Source organism: Zingiber officinale, chromosome 9A (assembly GCF_018446385.1).
Source record: "Zingiber officinale cultivar Zhangliang chromosome 9A, Zo_v1.1, whole genome shotgun sequence".
NCBI lineage: Eukaryota > Viridiplantae > Streptophyta > Magnoliopsida > Zingiberales > Zingiberaceae > Zingiber > Zingiber officinale.
Window position 1 is genome coordinate 7,921,988 of NC_056002.1, and position 11,190 is coordinate 7,933,177.

Below are 11,190 nucleotides of genomic sequence, written 5' to 3' on the forward strand. Positions count from 1 at the left end.
GTTTGAAGTGAGTTCGATGTTACCTCTTCCGATTACCTTAAGTTTACCGTCGTTGCCGAATGCAATTGAGCCTAAATTCTTTGACTTGAACTTTGTGAACTTCAATCTATCTCCAGTCATATGTCTGGAGCATCCACTATCCACCATCCATTGATCCAATTCCTACACACAAAGTATCTGAATTGGAATCATTTTGATGAAAAGATAGTTTGATTGAAGTTAGCTCCCTAATGAATGATTGTGAGATGATTTTTTGATTTAATCTAATTGGATTTAAATAGGTTTTAAAAGAATTTTTAAAAAAGTTTTAAAATAATTTTGTAAATAAGTTTTTAAAATAATTTTAAATAAGTTTTTAAAATAATTTTTAAATAAGTTTTTAAAGAATTTTAAATAAGTTTTTTTAAATAAGTTTTAAAAGAGTTTTTAAATAAGTTTTTAAAAGAATTTAAATAAGTTTTTAAAGAATTTTTAAATAAGTTTTTAAAGAATTTTTAAATAAGTTTTAAAAGAATTTTTAAATAAGTTTTTTAAAAGAATTTTTAAATAAGTTTTTAAAGAATTTTTAAATAAGTTTTTAAAATAATTTTTAAATAAGTTTTAAAAGTATTTTTAAATAAGTTTTAAAAGAATTTTTAATTAAGTTTTTAAAAGAATTTTTAAATAAGTTTTAAAAGTATTTTTAAATAAGTTTTAAAAGAATTTTTAAATAAGTTTTTTAAAAAAAAATTTAAATAAGTTTTAAAAGTATTTTTAAATAAGTTTTTTAAAAGAATTTTTAAATAAGTTTTAAAAGTATGTTTATATAAGTTTTAAAAGTATTTTTAAATAAGTTTTAAAAGAATTTTTAAATCAGTTTTTAAAAGAATTTTAATATTATTTGAATTTGATTTGATTATTAATTTGAATTATTAATTTAAATTATTAATTCAATTTAATCCTTAGTCATCTCACCTGATCTAAATTTCAAATCAGGGAATCCTATAATTTTGTAAGATGAATTAAGTTCAATTATAGGGTTAGGTTTAACTTTGTGTTAGATTTAAGTTTAGTTTTGGGCTCAACAAATAGGCATTCTTTAGATAAACTTTAGGGCTATGGTGAGTCACTTGGACATCATTAGAGTAACCATGCCTTCGAGGTTTTCCAAATAGTCCTATCCACTGAACTTAGTACAAAACCTTGGTCAAACTAGTTAGGATCCGTAAGGGGTAGCTTCGGTCAATTCCATATCTTCCTAGACATGCATAGACTAAGCTTCCCTAACGTACAATCATCCAAAACTTCACCAGTACCATAGGTCAAGTTAAACTTATTCCCTTTCTAATTAGTTCTACTTACCCTGCCGTATAGGTTGCTTTTGGTTACCCTGTCGGGTAGGTTAGTTTTGGAGGTGTCAGCTATTCCGAATCCTCCTCTTATATTGTTGATTTACCTTTTATGATTTAAATTTATACATTAGATTTATATTTCTTTAATGGTTTAATTTATAACTTAGATTTAAGTTTTTAATTTTAATTTAACTTAATTTAATTTTTAATGATTTATCTTTTTATTAATACAACTTTTCTTTTGGCTCCCCTTGGATCATAGCCTTGATATGGTCTATCAAGGTAGTGTATTTGATCCTTGGGGACCCAATATTGACCAAGTCCACCTTTATTAACCAAGTTGGACTTAGGTACCCATGCTTGGACTGTAATGACCCGCCTTCTACTGGCTAGGCTGTAAGGCCGGACCATCACATTATGTTGTGCTAAGCTATATCCATGACCATTACTAAGTCTAGGTGCGGAAAACTGTACCAATTTAAAACTTTGCTAAGGTAATACAAGTTCATGGTCCTACATGTGCTAAGGAATGCAATCTAAGGTATTTATGACATACCCTACATCTTCTATGGTCAAGGAGCTGAACTACAAGGTCTCTTGGTCGAAACCCCACTTCCCAATCGATCCAGATTGAACTCGATCGATTGCAAGCTGTTGGATCGATCCATGGATCGATTCAGATGGCGACTGTGCTCGAGGTAGTATTCTGGATCGATCGGCTGATCAATCCAGACTGGTCAATCGATCCAGTGATTGATTCCAGCACTCTCTGTTCGCGGGAGCGATTTTCCCAAACTCTCTGTTCGCAACAGAATGTGACTGGATCGATCGGCTGATCGATCCAGAAGCTTACTGTTCGCGGAACCAGGCTCCCAATCGATCCACTGATCGATTGAGGGCTCCCAATCGATCCACTGATCGATTGGGGTTTCTGATTTCGCAGCAAGGCTCTGATTTCAGCACTGATTCATGCCAAACTCGCCTACAAGAGTTCTAAAATAACTAGAGAACATTCTAATATCAAACAACTAACATTCTAACATTGTTACTAGCAATCTAAGTAGATTTTCTATAATTCCATGCATTTAGATACTGAGTAAGCAAAGAGTAACATGATAAGAAACACTAAGTTCTTAAATGTTCTAGTTCTTCCAAGGTCTTTATTCCAGGTTCCATCCACACACATCTTTATCGCATTAACCTCCAGCCTCCGCTAGTCCATCTTTCCTTTACCTTTATCTGCAGTATAAGGAAAGGAAGTATCTATAAGCTTTCGCTTAGTAAGAAACCATCTACCTCACAAAACATGCATACGATGCAATTTATGATTTGAAAACATGCTATTTGAAATACATGCTGAACATGTGAGAGCATGGCATGGTATCATACAACATAGAAACCAAAACTAATCATAGAGCTATCATATGTATCAATAATGGAAACTAAGCTGAATCATGAACTGAGCTGAAACTAAAACTAAACTAGAACTGAATTTAAACTGTATACACAACTGATTTGTGAGTTTTGAAAACTATTTACCATAAATAGATTAAAATAATAATCATGCTGTTGATGGGCCCGACATCTATACGTGCTATGCGCGCATCCCTAATTAGACCCGGGTTTGCAAGTCCCGAATTTAGTAAGGTTACTAGGTTATCTGAACCTAGGGGCAATTATGGGAGCCCAACCCAATGGATATCTAATTCAGTACAGTGCCACTGCTAAAATAAAATACTGATTATAACTGAATTCTTCTTATATTGCTATTTCTAGGTTATCTGAACCTAGAGCTAGGTTATCTGAACCTAGAGGCGAATGTGGGAGCCCACCCATGGACCGTAGTCCCATATAAGCTGTACTAAAGCTAAACATACTGAATGAATGCTTCTATTGCATTTAGCTAAGCTAGTAAAATGCTTAAGTTGCCTTTTAACCGTGCTAATAATTTAATCGAACACTCGGTATGCACTAATTCACATCCTTTGTGCCGAAAATCTACATACTACTAAACTGAAGCATAAAAATTCATACGGAAGCTACTTATACTGCAGGTGAGGGGTATCTTACCTTCTGCGCTAGATTTCTTACGATTCTAGTCGCTAGTTTTCCGGTGGAAACGATTCCCTCGACGATCCTCTTGTGTCTACGTGTTCTTCTCACGGAGAGGAACGCCCTCGTGCCGGAATTGTCGCCGGAAGGAGCCCTTATGACCCTAGGGATGAAACCCTAGATTTGCTTGTGGTTGGCGCCGAGAGATGAGGGAGGAGAAGGGAGGTTCAGCGAGATTAGGGTGAGGAGAAGAGGTAAGTCACGATAAAAATAAAACTCCTCACTTAATTCCCTATTTATTAAGGAATTAATTCACCCAACTCTAACTTAAATAAAATTGTTTCCCTTTCCTTCCAGCACGGCCCTGCTCGGTTCTCCTGGTTACTAGAGTTCACCTTAAGTCGTAGGACCCAATAGGTCTCGGGTTCAATTCCCGCTTAAGCTATTTTATGTTTCTATCTATTTTTGCTACTTCTGTTACTCTAAAAATTCCATAAAAATATTCAAAAATCTCAGAAAAATTATAGAATATTTCTAAAATAATTTTAAGAATTTTCCGGGCGTTACAATCCCCCATACCTTATAAAAAGTTCATCCTCGAACTTAGAATAATTCTGGGTATTTCTGTCTCATACTAGCTTCTGTCTCCCATGTTGCCTCTTCTGTGGTGTGATTTTGCCAAATAACTTTTACTAATGGTACCTCCTTGTTCCGCAATTTCTTAACTGCTCGGTCTATTATCTGAATAGGCAGACTATCATAGCTGAGGTCTTCGCGGACTGGTACCGACTCGGGCTCAATCACCTGGGTGGCATCTGGGGTATGCTTCTTCAGCATAGAGACAAGAAATACATTATGGATGACTGACATCTCCTGTGGTAGCTCTAGCTCATATGCTACTGATCCTGCGGTAAGAATGGGGGACCCACAGATGGGGTCCCATCCGAGCGGAACCAGAGATTACCCAGCCAAAGGTTTGGGTTTCCGACGCCAAAGGAGAACCAGAGCCGAGTGGCCGAGCGCAGGTGTCCGCTCGGCCGAGGACAGAATGGCCGAACGGAGGTGTCCGCTCGGCTGGAATCGTGGCAAGGGAACAGTGGTTAGCCGAGCGGCCTATTCGCTCGGCTCGGGATATGGTATGTCAGCAAAGGCATGATGATTAGACTGTACGCAAGATGACACTATTAAAGGCCCCACCATCACGTCACGGAAAGGTTGATACAGTAGTGGTATGGCCTTATGGATGCCCTTTTGACAGGCCCACACCTAGGCATGGTCGAGAGCAGGTGATTGTATCAACAGTATGGTCTTATGGATGCCCTTCTGACAGGCCCACACCTGGGCATGGTCGAAAGCAGGTGATTGCTTCGATTGGTGGGCCCAGGCTCCCTCGAGAGGTCTATATAAGGCCTCCACTTCTTCAACCGAAGGTACGCGAGTCTTCATCCTGCAGCCACCTTCTTCGCCTATTCCCTTGCCTGACTTGAACGTCGGAGGGTCGTCGCCGGGATCTCCCTGGCCCGACTTCTGTGCAGATTCGCCGGAGCATTCGAGGATCCAACAGAGAGCGCCACATCCCCAGCGTCCGTTGACTCCTGGTTTGGACAGGATCAAATTGGCACCGTCTGTGGGAACGCACCTGCATCCGAACGGGAACAATGGACGAGGCTGGACGACAACACACGGTGACGCTTTCGACAGAAGAACTCGACGCTCTGGTCGAGATAAGGGCCGCCAAACTTGTGGAGCAAAAATAGAAAGCAATAGCCGAACGGCCGGAGCAACAAGCAACGTCTGCATCAGGTGGCAGAGCGGAAGCACCTCCAGCCACCGTCGCATTCCACCAGGCCTTATTTCGCACTCCTGAAGCCGTACCAGCTCGAAAAGATAGAGGATCCTCTTCAGACGAGATGCCTAGGCGAGATGACAGAAAGGGGAAAGCCCCCCGAGCGGACTCATCTCCCGAGCGGATCAATCGCCAATTTTCGGAGGCTATTCTACAAGACCCTCTGCCCAAGCACTACGTGCCTCCGACGATCGGCGAGTACAATGGAACAACAAACCCGGATGATCATCTGGGTAATTTTGATAACACGGCTACGCTCCATCAATACACAGATGGAGTAAAATGCCGAGTTTTTCTTACCACCCTCTCGGGATCGGCTCAACGGTGGTTTCGGAGCTTGTCGGACGGATCTATCACCAGCTTCAAAGACTTCCGAACGGCCTTCCTCCACCACTTTGCAAGCAGTCGGCGATATCAAAAAACCAGCGTTAGTTTGTTCGCCATCAAGCAAGAAGCCCGTGAATCGCTCCGAGCCTACATCCAGCGATTCAACAAAGTGGCGATGGATATTCCAACGGTCACATCGGAGACCATGATGAATGCCTTCACACAAGGCCTAGTGGATGGGGACTTCTTCTGGTCGCTCATCCGAAAGCCGCCCCGAGATTATGATCACATGCTACATCGGGCCAACGAATACATCAACGTGGAAGAAGCGCAAGCCGCCCGGAAAAAGGAAACTCCAATCGAGCGGGCACCTACTCATGCCGAACGGAAACAGCACGCCGCTCATCAGCCGCCCAGAGGACCGAGGGCCGAAGCAATCCGATCCCCCCACGCCAGATCACACGTACAAGAGGTATCCGCCGCTCGGCCCAAGCCAAAGAAGAGATGGACCCCTATGTTCTACTCCTTCCACCGGACGGATACGCACAACACGAAGGATTGTCGAAGTCTTCCCTTCGTGGCTAATCCCGTTCCCAGGAATGCCGAACGACGGTCTCCTTCCATAGACAGGAGACAAAGGACCCATGAAGCCGAATGGACCCGCACCGAGAGGCGACATCAACAGACGCCCGATCGACACCGATCTCCAAGACAGGAGAATCGCCGAGCGTCCAGAGAACGGTCCCGACCGTCCACTCGGGAAGAGGAAAATAGGAGCAATACTTCCCGGGGCGAGATCAATGGAGGAGACTCCAACCGAGCCAGAAAGGCGGGCGTCCGGCAGCTCCAGATCTACGCAGTCGGTTGCAGCGAAGAGCGGGCAAGTGGTCCGGAAATCACTTTCGGGCCCGGGGACTTAGAAGGAGTTGAAGTGCCCCACGACGACGCTCTGCTCATTAAAGCGGTAATAGCAAATTACACTATTTACCGCATATTTGTTGACACAGGGAGTTCGGTCAACATCATATTCAAGAAGGCATTTGATTAGCTACAAATTGATCGAGCCGAGCTGCTGCCCATGACAACCCCGCTCTACGGGTTTACGGGTAACGAAGTTCAGCCAGTCGGACAGATCCGGCTGGCTACCTAGCTGGGAGAGGAGCCGCTCAGGAGGACAAGGACAATAAACTTCGTGGTGGTCGACTCTCCCTCGTCCTACAACGTCATTTTGGGACGACCGGCGCTCAGCGAATTCCGAGCGGTCGTCTCAACCTTCCACCAGAAGATCAAGTTCCCCGTGGAGGATAAAGTGGGAGGAGTACGGGGAGATCAGCTAGCAGCTCGGCGATGCTACATCGAGATGGTCCGAGCAGAATCCAACTCCGCTCGGAAGGCGCCTCGAATCGAGGTAAATGCCATCACTGAAAAGCCACCCTCTTTAATTTACGAAGAAAAAGAGGAAGTGCAGATTCATCCGACCCGATCGGAGGCCACGACTTTTATCGCCTCTGATCTGGAGAAGCAGAAGGAGGAGCTGATCCAATGCCTACGACGAAATCATGATGTCTTCGTATGGTCGACACATGAGTTGCCCGGAATTTCGCCAAGCATAGCGCAGCATGAGTTGCATGTCCGACCGGACGCTCGGCCAGTGAAGCAGAGAAAAAGGGATTTCAGTGCCGAGCAGAATGCCATCATCCAGACGGAAGTAGAGAAACTTCTGGAGGCCGGCCATATACGCGAGGTGCAATTCCCGAGCTGGCTGGCTAACGTAGTGTTAGTCTCTAAGCCGGGTGGCAAGTGGAGAGTCTGCATTGATCTTCGGGACTTGAACAAAGCATGCCCCAAGGACTTTTATCCTCTGCCCCGAATAGATCAGCTGGTGGACTCTACGGCCGGCTGCGAATTAATTTGTATGCTCGACGCCTACCAAGGCTATCATCAAGTGCCGCTCGCCCGTGAAGATCAAGAAAAAGTCAGCTTCGTGACGGCCAACGGCACTTATTGCTATAATGTGATGCCGTTCGGATTGAAGAATGCTGGGGCCACCTATCAACGCTTGATGAACAAAGTGTTCAGGGAGCAGATCGGGCAGAATCTGGAAGTCTATGTGGACGACATTCTTATCAATTCTGCCCGAGCGGCCGATCTCTTCAAGGACATGGAAGAAACCTTCCGAACGCTACGCAAATATGGAGTCAAGCTAAATCCCCAGAAGTGCCTGTTCGGAGCAAAAGGAGGGCGTTTCTTGGGGTACATAGTGACCGAGCGGGGAATCGAAGCCAATCCTAGCAAGGTGAAAGCTCTACAAGACATGCCGCCTCCAAGAAATACAAGGGAAGTGCAGTGTTTGACCGATCGGATAACCGCATTGTCCCGATTCATCTCCAAAACTGCCGACCGGAGCCTCCCTTTCTTCAAAATTTTGTGCAAGGCCACTAAATTTCACTGGGACGAGGAATGCGACCGAGCATTCGAAGAATTGAAGACATATCTTAATTCTCTGCCTATACTAGCCAAGCTGATCGGGGGTGAGTCACTTTATATTTATCTGTCTTCAACCGAGCATGCTGTAGGCTCGGCACTTGTAAGGTCCAGCGGCGAGGAGCAGCCGGTGTATTTTCTCAGCCACATTTTAAAAGATGTCGAATCTCGTTACACTGGGCTCAAGAAGTTGGCCTTTGCTTTGGTCCTAGCCGCTCGGCGCCTTCAACCATATTTTTTGGCTCACACCATCATTGTCCGGACGAACAGTCCACTAGGAAGAGTACTGTTGAATCCAGAAGCGTCCGGATGACTCATCAAGTGGATGACAGAACTAAGTGAATTTGACATCCAATACCAGCCCCGCTCGGTGATCAAAGCGCAATCCTTGGCTGATTTTGTGACCGAAGTGCAAAGACCTGAGCCGAAAGCTATGTGGAGAATATATGTGGATGGGTCTTCCACTCGGCTCGGAAGTGGGATTGGAATATTGCTGCTCTCACCTCAAGAAGAAAAAATGCACCTATCCGTCCGGATGGATTACAAAGTTACCAACAATGAAGCAGAGTATGAGGCCCTCATAGCCGGATTGCAGGCAGCACGACATGTGGGAGCCGGTCGGGTGACACTTTATTCGGATTCACAGTTGGCCGCTCAGCAACTTTCTGGCACCTTTGAAATCAACAGCATTCGGCTTAAACTCTACGCTGAGGCCTTTGAAAAACTCAAAGCTACTTTCCGAGAGGTTCTTATTCAGAAGATCCCCCGAACGGAGAACCAGGCCGCCGATGAGTTGGCTAAACTAGCAAGTTCTATAACGCCGGTCGCCATTCAGCAACCAATTGAAAAAGTACTGCTGGTGGTGCACGTCGACCGGATGGAAGGCCTCACGTTTCCAAGCGACTGGAGGACACCCCTCATAGAGTACCTCCGCTCGGGAGCTACATCAGCCGACCGGAATGAAGCCCAGTTGCTGAGAAGAAGAGCCGGTCGGTTCACACTCATCGGCGATCAACTTTACAAAAAGGCTTTCTCACGTCCGCTGTTGAAATGCGTTAGCTCGGAAGACTCAGCTTACATTCTCCAAGAAGTACATCAAGGATCGTGCGGAGGGCATCCGGGCGGACGGTCACTAGCTAAGAAGATCCTGCTAGCTGGATACTTTTGGCCGACCTTACAAATAGACGCCGCTCGGACAGTATCTACGTGCCTTTCGTGCCAGAAGTATCACAACTTCTCCCACCGACCGGCAGAGGAGATGAAGGCATCAACCGTTTCATGTCCGTTCGATCAATGGGGAATGGATATTGTGGGTCCATTTCCGATGGCGACCGGGCAGAGGAAATTTTTGCTGGTGGCGGTCGATTATTTTTCCAAGTGGGTGGAGGCCGAGCCACTAGCCAGGATCACCGAACAGATGGTCAAAAAATTCATCTGGCAACACATCATCTGTAGGTTCGGTATCCCTCGCCGATTGGTTTCCGACAATGGGCGGCAATTCACAGGGAAGGTGCTAGAAGATTGGTGCAAAAGCTACGGCATCGAGCAACACTTCACGTCCGTGGCTTACCCCCAAAGCAACGGTCAAGCCGAAGTAGCTTCGAATTCTGCGCGCTCGGCTCGACCACTTGGGAGGAAGTTGGCCGGATGAAGTGCCGGGCGTTTTATGGGCCATCCGAACGACTCCTAAGGAAGGAACGGGCGTCACACCTTTTCATCTGGTGTACGGCAGCGAAGTGGTCATTCCGGTTGAAGTCGGCGTCGAGTCCGTCCGGGTCCAATGTTACGATGAAGGCAACGCCGAACGTAGGAACATGGAGCTGGATTTGGTTGACGAGAAGCGAGCCAAGGCATCCGTTCGGTTGATGGCGTACCGTCAACGGATGAAGCAAAACTACAACCGGCGCGTCATTCCCAGATCGTTCCAGGTCGGCGATCTTGTCTGGAAGAAAGTCAAGCCGGTCGGCAACGTCGGCAAGCTTGAAGCTCCGTGGGCAGGTCCCTTCAAAATCACCGAAAAGCTCCGCTCGGGCGCGTATTATTTGGAGGATGAGGACGGTCGGCAGCTAGGTAGGTCATGGAGCGCGAACTACCTCCAGCCTTACCGGACAGGGTGAAAGAGAACAAATATAAGGCATCGTCAACAAGGAACGAAGGACCAGAGCCGGTCGGCCGAAGGTAAATTGGTCGAGCCAAGCGCTCGAGGACCGAAGGCCACGTGCAGGAAGCAAAGTGGTGTAATATGGCACTAATTCTTTGCATATTTTCTGTTAGCCTGTATCCTCATAATGCAGGAACCAAAAGTGATAAAAAGGATGGCAAAAAGCTTCGCCGAACGGAAGCGTCAAAATTAGCCTTAAAACCGTCTAGCCCAGACGTTAAACCGTAGAGCCGCGCCGACCGGCTATAAATATCCGCGCCGACGAGCTACGTCGTTAAAGATCGAGAGCCGCGTCGACCGGCTATAAATATCCGCGCCGACGAGCTCCGTCGTTAAAGATCAAGAGCCGCGCCGACCGGCTATAAATATCCGCGCCGACGAGCTCCGTCGTTAAAGATCGAGAGCTGCGCCGACCGGCTATAAATATGCGCACCGAAGGCCGACAAGCTCCGTCGTTAAAGATCGAGAGCCGCGCCGACCGGCTATAAATATCCGCGCCGACGAGCTCCGTCGTTAAAGATCGAGAGCCGCGCCGACCGGCTATAAATATCCGCGCCGAAGACCGACGAGCTCCGTCGTTAAAGATCGAGAGCCGCGCCGACCGACTATAAATATCCATGCCAACGAGCTTCGTCATTAAAGATCGAGAGCCGCGCCGACCGGCTATAAATATCCGCGCCGACGAGCTCCGTCGTTAAAGATCGAGAGCCGCGCCGACCGGCTATAAAAACCGAGCGGAAAACCGACGAGCACCATTGTTAAAAATCAACAGTCGGTCCGACGACTATAAATACCCCGGGCGTACGAATGAATCAGAGAATAAGAAACCGCGGAAACCATAAGTATTAAAACATTTAGGCCCGCTCGGGCGTTGGTCCTTCGATACTTGGCACAGGCTAGATACGTGTAGAGCGAGTAGGCCCTCCCGCTCGGACTTTGCTTAATGGGTTAAACTGATCGGCTGCGTGACGGAGAACACTTAGAGCATG